Source organism: Nicotiana tabacum, chromosome 20, assembly GCF_000715075.1.
Source record: "Nicotiana tabacum cultivar K326 chromosome 20, ASM71507v2, whole genome shotgun sequence".
NCBI lineage: Eukaryota > Viridiplantae > Streptophyta > Magnoliopsida > Solanales > Solanaceae > Nicotiana > Nicotiana tabacum.
In genome coordinates this window covers 4,208,206-4,225,622 of record NC_134099.1, presented here as the reverse complement: position 1 = coordinate 4,225,622, position 17,417 = coordinate 4,208,206, and positions in this window count along the sequence as shown.

Sequence of the window (17,417 nt, the reverse complement as noted above, 5' to 3'; positions counted from 1 at the left end):
ACATATATCTATAAGAATATGTTGAATACGTACATGTTAATGTATTTCTGGCTTATTCCACTTCTGTATGTAGACTTATGTTGCCGTTCTGCTCTTCGCTGTAGTCTCTGCTAAAGATGAATAATAACTACACAGTGCGTCTTTTTGTATAATTTCGGAGAGATATGGAGATCACTGGGAGAAGTAGGAAGAGAAATGAGGCTGAAGTTGTTTAAAAAGTGGGTAAAAGTTGAAAAAAATTTAAAAAAATGGGTATAGGTTAAATGGAACCGACCAAATAGGGCGCCCAGTGCAATTTTTACTTGTTTTTGTGTTTTACCTTTAGCCCGTGCCAAAAATTATTTATATTTGGTAACAAAAAAAGTATATAAAATTTGTATAATTTATATATATATATATATATATATATATATATATATATATAACCAACGAGGCTTGGCAACAAGTCAGCAACCCATAATGAAATTATTTTTCTCTCTTTCTTAATTGAGAAGCTTCCAAAGATTTGAGTTTGAGAACCTTCACAAATTGTTGGTTAATAGGGTCCCAACTAAAGCTCTAAGCTAATAGAAATAATGTAAATTAAAGAAATATATTATTATTGTTATGTGATGTAAGCTAAATAATTGGATATCATATTATGTTAACATTAGTCAAATACTTATTATTTTGGGTGCGGTAACACCATATATACCACGCACCATTCCCTTCCCCCCTCCCCCACCAACAATTTTACAATGAAAATATTTTTTTATGCAATTTTTTATATTATTCGTGTAATTTAATCTATTATAGCAAATTAAGAGAAATATTTCAAATTAAAGTTTACCATAAAAATATACCGTATACATGTAATTACTTATAAGTGAAGATGTGTACATATATTTTATTAGTGTATAAAACTTAACGGAAAAAACTACCGCGGAGATGGAGTCATTAGGCAGGGTTTAGCTTGTCAATCTCGATATATGGATATATTCACTTAGTTGATATGTGAGTTAGCAAGTATCTTTGTATACCGTCAAAATCAGAGAGCTCGATTTCGAGGACTTAACGGAATTTCGGGGCTCGAATTCGGGCAGCACGAAGCAAAGATAAGAGCTGACTGGAAAATGCATATCTCGAGAGAGCAAATCGAAGGCCTGACACGCGCGACCTACATCGAGGGCAGTACAATTTCGATGACACTCAAGAAAGAGCGGGAATTTCTCAAGGACACGTGAATCAAGACATGAATTAAAGGATAAGATTTGTACGAGTCGGTACAGGTCCATACTAAGTTGTTATACACATGTACCAATAGAATTCTTACTACAATTAGGAATGTACTATATTGGGATTTTCTCTTCCTATATAAAGGGGACCTCAATCATTTGTAAAAAAATATATTATTCATTGCAATAGAACATTCTATTATGCTTTTTTTGTGCTCCACTATTGTTCTTCAACTTTATTGTTTTACTTTATTGTTCTTACTTCATTTGCTCTTTGTCACACCTCCTTTTTCCGCGCCCGGGGGGCGCAGGGGGAGTGTTTTCCAATTAAAGGACAATCAGAACGGGATTGGTTTATTTATTTCAGAGTCGCCACTTGGGAGATTTAGGGTGTCCCAAGTCACCAATTTTAATCCCGAATCGAGGAAAAGAATGACTCTATATTACAGTCTGCGCAGCTATGACTGCTTGGAGGTTGACGACGTTGGACTAAAATGGCGGACTGGTTCTGGAGGTTGATGACGATGGTTTCGACTGGTTTTAGGGTTTCTGGGAAGGTGAGGACGGTGGCGAGGAGGCGGGTCCGTGTGGTGGTGGTGTTTCGACAGTGACGGAGGTGGAAGGAGTTAGTAGTAGACGGGGTTGTTTGGTTCAGACGGTGGTCGAGCTGTTTGGGCAGTGACGTTTGGTGGTGAGGGTTATCGTCGCCGGTGGTTTAGCGTCGCGGGGTCGCGGCTGGTTTTGACGAGTGAAGCAGCGAGGGTTATGGGGTCGTTTGGGCAGTGGTCTTTGGACGGTCCTCAGACAGAGGGTTTGGACTGGGGGGGGGGTGGTTATGGCGTCGGGGTGGTGTTTGGGAAGAGGAGGATGGTCGTTCATGGCTGGACCTGCGGCAGTAGGTGGTTTGGACAGTAGGGATACCGGTGGTTTTTTTTCTGTTGGGTTTGCGAAGCTGATGGAGGTGGCGTTGGAGGAGTTGTTTCACGGTGAAAGGGGGGGTCCGGTGGTCGTGAGGGCTTCTGTTCCTTCTTCTCAAAGAAGAAGGTGCACAGTACTTTTTCCAAAAAATTTCAAAGTCTTTCCAGTAGGGTTTTGTTTTTTCTGGTTTTACCGTAGGGTCTCTTTTTTTGTAGGTTTTCTTTCTTTTTTCTGTTTTAAGAAGAAAGAGGAACAGTAGTCCCTTTCAAATTTTCCCAAAAGTCCTTCTGGTTCTTTTTTTCCGTCCCTTTTCCCTTTTGTCTTCTTCTTTTTAAGAAGAAGATATGCAGTACCCCCTTTTTCCAATTTTTTTTAAAAGTCCCCATGCCTTTGTCTTTCATCCGTGCATTTAGCATGCTTTGCCCATGAAAATGAGCCCCACGCGTGGTGGGGTTCGAGGCATATGTCCCCCACGCGTGGTGGGGTTCCCCACGTGTCCTGGACATGGTTTATTATGGGCTAGGTCCGAAAATTAGGCCTAAAACCGGGTAGTTTGAACCCGAATATTATTCTTTTGCCCGGACCCGAGAAATAGAAACACATTGCTTAACTAGTCCTATGTAAGCAAAATAACTACCAAAAATAAGACTAGTATTTAAACAAAACTATATCTTTTTAAATATTTTTCAAGGTTTAAAATAGCTACAAAATAGTAATAAAACTATTTTTTTGTAATTTTCGTTTTTAAATATTAAGATAAAATATGAGGTAATATTTTTGTATTTTTTCAAAGTTAAAAATGCCTATAAAACTTTAATAGAATTATTATTTTTGTATTTTTTTTCGAAATTATATAAGGTATAAAAATAAAGTGCAATTTTTGTATTTTTTTTTAAGTTTATGAGAAATACATAAACTAAAATTTATATATATATTTTTTTGAAATTTTCTTTTTGCAACGAAATAAAGTAAAAGGTTAAAATAGCTATACTAGACCCAATTTCACATATTCATGCTAAAAATGTGAAAATTCTCGGGGAGGGTCAAAAATCACGTGCTTACAGCTGCCCCTCTTTGACTGGAAACACGAAGAGTTTTCCGACAAAGAACGACTAGACGTGTTTTTGACCCGACCATTACTTGGACGGACTACACTTAAGGAAAGGGAGGGAATGTGACCGAGCCCTGGTATCTGAGCTGCCTACATATCCTTGGTTATACAGGAATCAGGCCACGTGTAGTTCGGGAATGAGAGAGATGGTAGAGTGTACCGAGGTGAAGAGCCGATCGAGGTTCCGTTCCGTTGAGGTTCCGGTCCGCGGTCCTGTCATTACAACAAAAATGAAAACTGAAAAAGACTAACTAAGCCTATCAGCTACTAGTTACAAGGATTCCTATCTCTTAAGTCTTCTGAAACTTGGTCTTGAGTCTTGAATGGTGCTTCATACAGACTTTGGATCTGAACCTTGATACTTGCTAGTTGTAGGTGCTAGTTCTTGAGCAGACCACATTTGTTCTCCACTTCCGTAATTTGGGTTCTTTTTCTTTTTTCTTTTTTTTTCTCTTCTTCTTCTTGTTTTTTTTTTTTTTTTGTTTTTTGGTGACCAGCTTCTGTTGATCATCCCAGACTGTGGACTTGCATTCTTGGGGCGAGCTTCTTGTTGCTTCTGTCTTGGATTGAGTGCTGAGGATTTTTGTTGTAACCTTCTGCTTTCCAGTGGGTCACTGCTTGATCTTGAAAAATATTTCCCCGTTCTACAAGCGGACTCCTGACTTCTTCTATCTTCGACACGCAACAACCTCCGTTCTACAGGCGGGTCCCTGACAATCAAAACAAACAAAACAAACAAAATTTTCTAACCCAGTTTGTACTGGGAAGATTAGTGAGTCGTTAGCAAAATTGTAACTCACTTACACTACTGATTCAATGATGAGAGTAAACTAAAGACTATGATGTGCATCTCCTATGAGTAAAACCAAAACTCTTGCTAGCAAATGTGTCTGCTAAAATAAAAACCTCAATGACTCAAACTAGAAAGTGTGTCTTCTATGGTTGAATCGGAATGAGCTAAACTAGGAAGTGCGTCTCCTAAGGGTGAAAATTTCAGTGACTAGAACTAGGAAGTGCGTCTCCTATGAATAAAAATCTCGATTAGGAAGTGCGTCTCCTACGGGTAAAACTAAACTTTGAGGAAGTGCGTCTCCTGGGGTACAATAAACTTAGGAAGTGCGTCTCCTATTGGGTACAATAAACTTAGGAAGTGCGTCTCCTATTGGGGATGACTGTTTTTAGGAAGTGCGTCTCCTACTGGGTGAAACTATTCTTAGGAAGTGCGTCTCCTATTGGTACAATAGATCTAGGAAGTGCGTCTCCTATTGGTAAAACTTAGCTTAGGAAGTGCGTCTCCTATTGGTAAAACTTAGCTTAGGAAGTGCGTCTCCTATTGGTGAAATCAACTTAGGAAGTGCGTCTCCTATTGGTGAACCTATTCTTAGGAAGTGCGTCTCCTAATGGTAAAACTGAACTTAGGAAGTGCGTCTCCTATTGGTAGAACTAAACTTAGGAAGTGCGTCTCCTATGGGGGAAATGAACTTAGGAAGTGCGTCTCCTATGGTGAAACTGAACTTAGGAAGTGCGTCTCCTATGGTGAAACTGAACTTTAGGAAGTGCGTCTCCTATGGTGAAACATATCTTAGGAAGTGCATCTCCTATTGGTGAAACTTGCTTAGGAAGTGCGTCTCCTACTGGTGAAACTTGCTTAGGAAGTGCGTCTCCTACTGGTGAAATATTTTTAGGAAGTGCGTCTCCTATTGGTGAAACTTATCTTAGGAAGTGCGTCTCCTACTGATAAAACTTGCTTAGGAAGTGCGTCTCCTACTGGTGAAACTTATCTTAGGAAGTGCGTCTCCTACTGATAAAACTTGCTTAGGAAGTGCGTCTCCTACTGGTGAAACTTATCTTAGGAAGTGCGTCTCCTACTGATAAAACTTGCTTAGGAAGTGCGTCTCCTATTGGTGAAACTTGCTTTAGGAAGTGCGTCTCCTATGGTGAAACTGACTTAGGAAGTGCGTCTCCTATTGATGAAACTTGCTTAGGAAGTGCGTCTCCTACTGGTGAAACTTATCTTAGGAAGTGCGTCTCCTACTGATAAAACTTGCTTAGGAAGTGCGTCTCCTACTGGTGAAACTTATCTTAGGAAGTGCGTCTCCTACTGATAAAACTTGCTTAGGAAGTGCGTCTCCTACTGGTGAAATATTTTTAGGAAGTGCGTCTCCTATTGGTGAAACTTATCTTAGGAAGTGCGTCTCCTACTGATAAAACTTGCTTAGGAAGTGCGTCTCCTATTGGTGAAACTTGCTTTAGGAAGTGCGTCTCCTATGGTGAAACTGACTTAGGAAGTGCGTCTCCTATTGATGAAACTTGCTTAGGAAGTGCGTCTCCTACTGGTGAAACTTATCTTAGGAAGTGCGTCTCCTACTGATAAAACTTGCTTAGGAAGTGCGTCTCCTACTGGTGAAACTTATCTTAGGAAGTGCGTCTCCTACTGATAAAACTTGCTTAGGAAGTGCGTCTCCTACTGGTGAAACTTATCTTAGGAAGTGCGTCTCCTACTGATAAAACTTGCTTAGGAAGTGCGTCTCCTATTGGTGAAACTTGCTTTAGGAAGTGCGTCTCCTATGGTGAAACTGAGCTTAGGAAGTGCGTCTCCTACTGGTGAAACTTATCTTAGGAAGTGCGTCTCCTACTGATAAAACTTGCTTTAGGAAGTGCGTCTCCTATGGTGAAACTGAACTTTAGGAAGTGCGTCTCCTATTGATGAAACTTGCTTAGGAAGTGCGTCTCCTATTGGGTGAAATAAACTTAGGAAGTGCGTCTCCTACTGGTGAAACTTTTTAGGAAGTGCGTCTCCTACTGGTAAAATATTTTTAGGAAGTGCGTCTCCTATTGGTGAAACTGAACTTAGGAAGTGCGTCTCCTATGGTAAAACTGAACCTAGGAAGTGCGTCTCCTATGATAAACTGAACTTAGGAGGAAATGCATCTCCTATGGGTGAAACTAAACAAACCTAGGAGGAAATGCATCTCCTATGGGGTGAAATAAACTTAGGAGGAAATGCATCTCCTATGGGTAACACTAAAACTTAGGAGGAAATGCATCTCCTATGGGTAAAGACGTAGAATGTATGCCTCTATTATATGGGCGGGCTCCCAACTTCAACACTTAAAGTAAAACGACTGAAATGTATTCCTCTCGTTATACAGGTGGGCGCCTGGAACATGAAATGCAAATACTGAAATGTATTCCTCTCGTTATTCAGGTGGGCGCCTGGTTTCAACACTTGAAATAAAAAGACTAAAATGTATTCCTCTCGTTATACAGGTGGGCGCCTGGTTGTAAAGATATGAAAAATGATATGCCCGCATTATACTGGTGGGCGACCTAGAACTTAAAATGTATTCCCACATTATACTGGTGGGCGACCTAGAACTTAAAATGTATTCCCGCATTTTACTGGTGGGTGACCTAGAACTTAAAATGTATTCCCGCATTTTACTGGTGGGCAACCTAGAACTTAAAAGTATTCCCGCATTATACTGGTGGGCGACCTAGAACTTAAAATGTATTCCCGCATTATACTGGTGGGTGACCTAGAACAGAAATGAAAAGACAAAATGTATTCCTCTCGTTATTCAGGTGGGCGCCTGTCTTTAACAATAACTTTGAAAATAAGATCCTATTTGAGGGCGGACGAACCCGACATATCCTATTTGAGGGCGGATGAACCCAGCATATCCTATTTGAGGGCGGATGAACCCGACATATCCTATTTGAGGGCGGATGAACCCAATATATCCTATTTGAGGGCGGATGAACCCAATATATCCTATTCGAGGGCGGAAGAACCCAAAATATCCTATGCGAGGGCGGAAAAACCCGACATATCCTATTTGAGGGCGGAAAAACCCGACATATCCTATTTGAGGGCGGATGAACCCAACATATCCTATTTGAGGGCGGATGAACCCAACATATCCTATTTGAGGGCGGATGAACCCAACATATCCTATTTGAGGGCGGATGTACCCAACAGATCATATTTGAGGGCGGATGAACCCGACAGATCCTATTTGAGGGCGGATGAACCCCACATATCCTATTTGAGGGCGGATGAACCCGACATATCCTATTCGAGGGCGGATGAACCCAACATATCCTATTTGAGGGCGGATGTACCCAACAGATCCTATTTGAGGGCGGATGAACCCGACAGATCCTATTTGAGGGCGGATGAACCCCACATATCCTATTTGAGGGCGGATGAACCCGACATATCCTATTTGAGGGCGGATGAACCCGACATATCCTATTTGAGGGCGGATGAACCCAACATATCCTATTTGAGGGCGGATGAACCCAAAATATCTTTAAGACTTGAAAATGTCTTACCTTGAATACTTGCTGGGGATTGGGATGAATTTTCCTTTTCTACCTTCCCCATTTTTATTATTATTCTTTTTTTTTATTCCTTTTTTATTTTTGTTTTATTTTTGCATAGCTTCTCCCTTCAAAGAATACCTCCCTTGATTTACTTACTGTTGGGGGGTAAAATGTTATCAGCTGGGGGTACCTGACTTCCAGAAAATTTTCTAAATGGAAGGAAAATTTTCCCCAGTTTGATAATATCCCTTGTGGCATGCGTTTCTGCCTCAATGCCATTTCCCTTACCTGTTTCAAATCAAACAAAATTGTTAGTTTAAAACATGGTGGTTGGTTGTGATACTCCCAACGGGATGGCTTTTCCTTTTTTCCTTCCTTGCTTTGCGTTGCACAACTTGTTGGGGATGATATTATGTGCTGGGGATAATCCCTTCCTGCTGGGGGATATCCCTCTTCTTTTGTGGCATAGCTTGGAAACTGGCATTTTCCCCGACCTTTTAGTCTAGTATGGATTTCGCCAAATCATGCTCTCCTTTCCTTGCTTTGTTCATGGGCCTTGGCCTTGAGGTTTATAACTTTTGATAAAGGCAACGGTATCCCTCCTAACACTTGTCAATCCTTCTGTCAATTCCCTTTTGCTGGGGATATCTTTTTGACACTGGCCTCGCGTTTGTTCCCTGCTGACTATACCACTTGGATGTACTAGTCAGATCTCATTTTGGAAAGCTGATGGCCTATTTTGAAGTCATTTCATACTTGTTCTGACCGGACAGACTCTATTGGGGAAAATTTTTTTATGAAAGGAGAAAGATAACAGAAACAAAATAAAAGACAAAGGAAACGATGACTTTTTTACAAAAGAAACTATAAATAAAAACCTATCAAACGCAGATACCGACTCTAATGGCCATGACATGCGTATGTGGCCTATCCTCTGCCGTCAATCATCTTTTAAGATCTTCCATTGGCGATTCCCCCTCTGATTCTCAATCTTATTCGACTTGTAGTGCCCGGAGGGTTTTCACTATCAAGTCTCTCTCATTTTTGGCTTTTCTCTCAGCTTTCATCGCCTTATGGTGCCTGTGAAGGTTTTCACCGATAAGACTCTCTCATTTGTATCGCTCTCCAGCTGGGGTTTGGAGTGTTGCCGACATGACTCTTTCTTTTGGAGAGTAGAGTCCTTTCTGTCGTGGAACAGAACGTCATGTTCGCCGGTAAGACAACATTTGTCTGACTTGGCATCTTTTGAAGACTGATCAGAAGGTCTTTCTTGGACTGTAATGTGGGTTTTGGATAGGTTAGAAGGAAAGGGTATAAAAGGCTCAAAAATACATTAATTTGGGGTTATTAATTACAACCTTCGGAATTAGATTTATTTACATCAAACGCAACATCTGCCCCAGTTTCTTGCTTGGGGATATCTTAATTGATTTTTTTTTCATTTTTTTTCCAAAACTATGACCGAGCCGTGAAGCGCCTACGTATCCTCTTTGAGGAATCAGGTCAAACGTAGTTCCCCATTCCTCTTTTTCATCTGACTTTTTTTTCTTTTTTTCTTTTTATCAATTTTCTTTTCTTTTCTCTTTTCATTTCTCCTTTCTTTTTGTCGTTTTTTCTTTCTCTCTTTTTTCTTTTATTCTTCTTTTTCCATTTTGTTGTTTTCTTTTCTTTCTTTTCTCTTATCCGCCATGCTTGCGTATTTTATTCGTTGCTACTAATTCCGAACGAGGGGTATGAAAGAAAAATAAATAAGGCTCAAAGGGGGTAACAAAGGATAAAGTGTTTGGGTAGCAGAATAAAATGCCTTCGTCATTCCAATCTTTAAAACATGCCAAGTGCAAACAACACAATTTAAGCTTGTAGTCCCTTCTGATGGTGCTAGACTTGACAATTATATTCAACATCTGTTTGTTCATTTGTCACTTCTAAAGCACCGTTGGGCGACACTCTCATTCTCATTATTATGAACGACCCTCATGCCAATTTAGGCGAATCTTTCTTTAACGGTTTTCTTTGTGTCTAACTTGCCCCAGTTCCACATGACTCGGGCTCCAAATAATCTCAAACCGTCCTTATTTCTTTAAATGGTTTGATCGCCTTTCTGGGGTTTTGTGATTAACTTTAAAGACTAGGCCCAAACTGTGTGCGCATGTCATGTCCCTAGAATCGGTATTGAACAAAAAATGATAAAAGGACTAAACAAAAAGATGACTGGAAATAACAAAAGACCGACTTTGTATTAGACTACCGGCGAAATGGTTTGAATAATAAAACAAACAAAACAACCAGAATAAAATCCTAACACAAACTGGACAAAATCTAAACAAACTGCTATGACAAAAATGGAAAGATAAGAAGGTTTGACACATGACAAAATCCCAATTACAACCTTAATAATCCGAACAACAGAAATGACCACAAAATAAGCCACCGCAAGCTTCTCTCTTGCTGACCAAGGAACGAAGCGTCCTCCCACTTTATCAAAACTGGCATCTTAGCCACTGAGCTTTGCATCAATACTGCCGAGACCATTACCAGCTTCAACCTCATCAACCTCCGTCGGCAAATTCTCGAGGAGGTTCGAGTGCTCCATGTCACTGTTATTAATCGCAACCCGCCCTTCTCGGATCATTTTCTCTACTTCCCTTCTCCAGCTATGACAGCTCTCAATGTTGTGCCCTACGACATTGGAGTGGTAGGCGCATCGTGCTGCCGGATCAAAGCTCCTTGCAAGCGGATTTATAGTACATGCGGGGAGTGGCTCAATCGAACCAGCATGCCTTAGCCTTTCAAACAGACTGGCATAAGATACCCCGATGGGGGTGAGAGCCTCTCCTCGTTTCAGCAACCTCTTCATTCTTGCATGTTGACAGGGCCGGAAACCTGACCCAAGTGGCTTTTGGTAGGCTTGTGTCGGTGGGTAGGCATTTTGTGGAGCCGGGTGCCTGGAAAGTGAAGTATGGCGGGGAAAGAATTGGTGTTGGGGAGTGGAGAAGCATTGAGGAGTGATGGAGCTACTCGGGTAGCTGGGAAAACTGTCATAAGCGGGTCGGGATGGTGAGTATGGGGGATCTTCCGCTATGGTGTTGGGTGCTTGGGAAGCGACAGAGTTCAAGAAGCTTGGCGGTGGAGGGGGTGGTGCTTTTCCTGTTATCCATGCCTGATACATGTCTGCCACATGCTGTCTCAGCATTTTCACTTCTTCTACCAACCCGTTGTTCCGTTCGACCAATTGTTGTCGGTCATCAGTACCGACCCACTCGGTTCTGCGGTTCTGAGCCATTGTCCTTTGATTTTGCTTTGCAAGGAGGAGTTACCACAACCAACCACTCTCTATATATGGACACATCAAAGGGAAGTCATCACGTTAGTGTTAGGGCATTGGACAGACAATCATATATCAGAGATACAATGTACCTAAGCAGTTAGACAATTGTGCCCCCTGAAAATCTTCCACACTCTCTTTTATTTATTTATTATTATATTTTTTTATTTTTTTTTATTTTAGTGGTGGTTTTTTTTCTTTTTTGTTCAATGGTGGTCGAATCTTATGGAGATTGCCTACGTATCATGACCTCGCATGAATCAGACCTTGCGTAGTTCGGACCAATAAAAGATAAACAATACTAAACACACATATTTTTATTTTTTTTAAAAAAAAAATTTAAAACAAACTGAGTTTCAAGGAGTTAAAGATTACCCACAAACTTGAAAATTAAACAAACCGCATATTCTAGACAAAAGATTTATAAACTTCAAAACAAATGGCCAACTTCCCTCCTCTGTTTGCTAATTTTAACCAAATGGTTATTTTTTTGCAAATGTGGCCCCTTCCAATTTTCACATGAATTTTGAGGCCGGGGAGGATTATTTCGATACTTTACAAACTCGTCCATTCTTTTACGAAAATAACCTTTCGACAACTGAAAGATACTCTAAGGCTATTTCGGCAAGAACGGTTTAAGATGCGGCCGAAGCTGGCTCGGCTTATTATGACAAAAGACGGTATTCACATGACCGCTGACTCTTTGATTTTTTTTCAAATTACAATAAAAGACTTGGCGTTGTAAACACGACCCTTTAGCGCCTCGGGGACGAAGATTTATAAGGCTGTGTGGGTCAACTAAACCAACAATCCTAAACATGACCCAAAGGTGGCTATTTATGCAAAGTCAGCCTTCTGGCGTCCTTTTCGGGAACATTCGGCTATTTATGACAAAGTAGAATCACCTGGCTTATTTATGACTCTTTTTATCGTTTTTTGAATTTAGAAAAGGCAATATTGCAAACACGGCCTTTTGACGTCTCGGGGACGAAGATTTTTAAGGCTGTGTGGGTCAATTGGACCAAGTCTTAAAAAATGACCCAAAAGGTGGCTGTTTATGCAAAGTCAGCCTTCCGGCGTCCCTTTCGGGAACATTCGGCTATTTATGACAAAACAGCATCACCTGACTTATTTATAACAAAATTAAAATTTGACATATTATTTGTTATTTGTTTTTTTATTATTATTTATTTGTTTTTGGCTTTTTTTTTTAGCAAAAGGTGGGTTGGACATCACCCGACTTATTTATGACAAGATTAAAATTTTTGATTTTTAGCTATTTTAGCAAAAGGTGGGGTTGGACCCGATGAGGGTTGCCTACGTATCTCATATCCGGTGAGAATCAAACCCGCGTAGTTCGGGCAATCAAACTATTTTTGAGAAGTCCCTTTTTCCATTTTCTATTCTTTTTTTTTTATATATATATAGCAACAATCAAATAGACTATTATTCTATTATTTTCATTTATAACAAACAAACGAATTAACGAAAAACATAAAACATTTCTTCTTTTTTGAGAAGGTGGGGTTGGACCCGATGAGGGTTGCCTACGTATCTCACATCCGGTGAGAATCAAACCCGCGTAGTTCGGTCAAATCAGAATAAGTAGGCAAATAAGAATAAGTAGATGAACTAACTTTTTTTTGAATTTTGCGAAAGATCTACTTTAAAAGAAGCAAGGAAATATATATATATATATTTTTTTTTTCTTTTAAAAGAAAGACTTCTAAGATATTTTTTGAATTTTCATTTGCTCTTTTTTTTTCTTTATTCTAAAGAAGAAGAAGAAAATACTTTCGGAATTTTGCTTTTAATAAAAGGAATGCTTCTCAAAAAATGTTTTTTTTTGGATTTTGAATTTTCTTTTCAATTTTGAAAAAGAATCAAAATATTTTCGGATTTTTTTTTATTATATATACATGTTTTTTTTTTAAAAAAAACAATTAGAAAGAATTTCTAAAGAAATCAATAATGGAAAGTATTTTTAGATTATTGTAATTTCAGCATTTTCATAAACAAGTAAATAAACATATTTTTTTTTTAAAAACAAGACCCCTTTTTTTTTTTACTTTTTTTTTATGGCAAGACAAACTATTTTTTTTTGAAAAACAAAACCAAACAATGATGATTTTTTCTACTTTTCCTTTGTTGTTAATAAAACTAACTAATAAGACATATATTTTCCTTATTTTCTCAAAAATTCGGCAGAGTTCCGACACTACTTGGACATTTGTTTTTTTCACATTTATAAACTGTTATTTTTTCCTCTTTTCCACTATTTCTAACTTGTGGATGATGATGAAAACATACAAAATCTTTTTTTTTTTGAATTTTTCAACGTTTTTTTTATATATATATATACATATATATATATATTTTATATTTATTATTACATTTTCAAAATGTGGCATGGGGGACATAGGGCATTCCAAGACATCTTGGATTTCACAAATGTTCCCCATTTGCTTTTTCCCAAAAATGAAGCGTGGGGGACATGTGGATTCCAAGACTTCTTGGATTCCACAAATGTTCCCCATGCTTTGATTAAAATAACATCATGCTGGAAAAACGTGCGGCCTTCTTATTTAAATGTGATCAACCTAACAAGGTGTGTTATTTGTCCGCAATTATTATTGGTCCGCCAAACGACCCATTCACCCTTGAATAAATACAACATGTAGCACTTAGGATGCCAAAAGATGGTCTATTATTTTCAGGTTGCTTGTCCTAGACGGACCCAACCCCTGTGTTGAGTCCCCTAAGTCAAATGCACATGATGCAAATAAACGTTCCTACTAGGGATCCGGCATGAAGCTGAGTTATTCTAAGTTGATAACCTGGGTATTTGTTCTAGACCTGGCTTACCCGAGCGGACAACTCGAGCCAAGGATGGGAGCTGTGTACCGGTAACCAAAAGGCCATCCGATTTTGCAACTCCTCCGAATCCTCGTTCTATTTTAGCATATGACACTAACAGAAAGAAGCCACGACCAGCGTGCACTCCTCAAGAGAGAGAAGAGAGGGGTTTCGGCACAGTTTATATATACAGTCCAAATAATATCAAAGCAGTAAAAGCAGCATTTAGCACATTAGGCTCGAACACGTAAAAAACCAGATAATAAATAAAGCCAAATAATAACAATTATTTCAAGCTTGAATTCTTAACCCTGAACCAGTGGTTCTGGGTTATAATCCCCAGCAGAGTCGCCAGAGCTGTCACACCTCCTTTTTCCGCGCCCGGGGGGGCGCAGGGGGAGTTTTTTCCAATTAAAGGACAATCGGAACGGGATTGGTTTATTTATTTCAGAGTCGCCACTTGGGAGATTTAGGGTGTCCCAAGTCACCAATTTTAATCCCGAATCGAGGAAAAGAATGACTCTATATTACAGTCTGCGTACCAGAAATCCGGATAAGGAATTTTGTTAACCCGGGAGAAGGTGTTAGGCATTCCCGAGTTCCGTGGTTCTAGCACGGTCGCTCAACTGTTATATTCGGCTTATTTATGTGATTTTATACAAGTATGAACTTATGTGCCAATTTTATCTTTTAACCGCTTTTATCATTCACTGTTATTTTATAGGACTTGCAACGTCGTGAAAACATATCTCGAACCACGTTACATCGATGCACCCGTGGTTATTGATATATCTCGACTCGGTTGAGATCTGGATTTGGGTCACATAAATGTGCACCCGAATTAAGAAAAATAAATTATTAAGACGCGCCTAAGGCAACTAACGTATTGTTATTTTGGGGAAGGCCGTAAAATTTGCTAAACGGCATGTCCCGAATTCTAAGTATTTTTAATATATATGCATTTAGAGGGCCCCGCAGCTTCTACATTTTTTGTTTGTCGAGGCTCGTCTCATTTATTATTAAAAGGAATTTACAACGTCATGGAAATGCATCTCGGGCCACGCCACAATCAATGCGCCCGTGACTAAAGACATATTTCGACTCCGTTGAGATTTGGATTTGGGTCACATAAATGTGCACCCGAGTTTAGAGAGATAACATTATTTAAACGCGCCTAAAGCAACTAGCGCATTATTATTTTTGGTAGGGCCGCGAAATTTGCTAAACGGCCCGTCGCAGAATCTAAGTGTTTAATACATATATTTTGTGAGGGCCCCGCAATTTGTCACTTTTATTCGGCGAGGCTCGTCTCATTTTATTTTTTATTATCATTTATTTTTTATTTATTTTTATTATTATTATTTTTATATATATATTTTAAAAGGATGCCATTTTTACGCCTTTAGCAATACTAAATCTTACGGCTTCTTGACAATTAAAATCTTATAGCTTGTCAAAATTTAATAAAATGAGTCTAGTGAATGGGTGTTTCGGGCGTAGTAACAACATGTACTAATACTAATTTTGTCCAAATAAACTGAGACAACGAAGGGACGAGCGAATCAACGTCAAACTGTGTCTTAGGACTACTAATACAACTAAATCAAATGATATCAAGTCAACAACAATAACATAACACAAAAATGAACTAAAATGCATACGGTGAAACATAAGCAAAAAAATCATCATATCAATTTATATATTGCATCTTCGAACATTTAATGTAAAGTTCCTTTATCTAATACATCGAGGTTTACTAACCTTTGAACCTCGGCCAACTCAGGGCGACAAACACGATTCCGACGGAACTCAAGCGGACCTCTCTGACCGAAGAACAAAGACGGAACCTCGGACAGCACCTCGACGTACCGGACCTCGACGAACCAAAGTCGACCTCTACGGAAAACAGAAACTCGGCCAAACAGGATCGAAGCAACCCACCGTTGCTCGGAAACGCAGCTATGACTGCTTGGAGGTTGACGACGTTGGACTAAAATGGCGGACTGGTTCTGGAGGTTGATGACGATGGTTTCGACTGGTTTTAGGGTTTCTGGGAAGGTGAGGACGGTGGCGAGGAGGCGGGTCCGTGTGGTGGTGGTGTTTCGACAGTGACGGAGGTGGAAGAGGTTGTAGTAGACGGGGTTGTTTGGTTCAGACGGTGGTCGAGCTGTTTGGGCAGTGACGTTTGGTGGTGAGGGTTATCGTCGCCGGTGGTTTAGCGTCGCGGGGTCGCGGCTGGTTTTGACGAGTGAAGCAGCGAGGGTTATGGGGTCGTTTGGGCAGTGGTCTTTGGACGGTCCTCAGACAGAGGGTTTGGACTGGGGGGGGTGGTTATGGCGTCGGGGTGGTGTTTGGGAAGAGGAGGATGGTCGTTCATGGCTGGACCTGCGGCAGTAGGTGGTTTGGACAGTAGGGATACCGGTGGTTTTTTTTTCTGTTGGGTTTGCGAAGCTGATGGAGGTGGCGTTGGAGGAGTTGTTTCACGGTGAAAGGGGGGGTCCGGTGGTCGTGAGGGCTTCTGTTCCTTCTTCTCAAAGAAGAAGGTGCACAGTACTTTTTCCAAAAAATTTCAAAGTCTTTCCAGTAGGGTTTTGTTTTTTCTGGTTTTACCGTAGGGTCTCTTTTTTTGTAGGTTTTCTTTCTTTTTTCTGTTTTAAGAAGAAAGAGGAACAGTAGTCCCTTTCAAATTTTCCCAAAAGTCCTTCTGGTTCTTTTTTTCCGTCCCTTTTCCCTTTTGTCTTCTTCTTTTTAAGAAGAAGATATGCAGTACCCCCTTTTTCCAATTTTTTTTAAAAGTCCCCATGCCTTTGTCTTTCATCCGTGCATTTAGCATGCTTTGCCCATGAAAATGAGCCCCACGCGTGGTGGGGTTCGAGGCATATGTCCCCCACGCGTGGTGGGGTTCCCCACGTGTCCTGGACATGGTTTATTATGGGCTAGGTCCGAAAATTAGGCCTAAAACCGGGTAGTTTGAACCCGAATATTATTCTTTTGCCCGGACCCGAGAAATAGAAACACATTGCTTAACTAGTCCTATGTAAGCAAAATAACTACCAAAAATAAAACTAGTATTTAAACAAAACTATATCTTTTTAAATATTTTTCAAGGTTTAAAATAGCTACAAAATAGTAATAAAACTATTTTTTTGTAATTTTCGTTTTTAAATATTAAGATAAAATATGAGGTAATATTTTTGTATTTTTTCAAAGTTAAAAATGCCTATAAAACTTTAATAGAATTATTATTTTTGTATTTTTTTTCGAAATTATATAAGGTATAAAAATAAAGTGCAATTTTTGTATTTTTTTTTAAGTTTATGAGAAATACATAAACTAAAATTTATATATATATTTTTTTGAAATTTTCTTTTTGCAACGAAATAAAGTAAAAGGTTAAAATAGCTATACTAGACCCAATTTCACATATTCATGCTAAAAATGTGAAAATTCTCGGGGAGGGTCAAAAATCACGTGCTTACAGCTGCCCCTCCTCGAGGCCCCTGAGATAATCAAGCTAGAGGTCCCCGTTGCTTTAACAACATTGGTTTGGTTCATCAATTCTTTTTACTTAAACTTAATATTACTTGTATATTCACTAGTATTGGAATAAATCGCATATCTTTAAAACCACAAATTATCTTTAATTGTTACTTACATTTTTCGA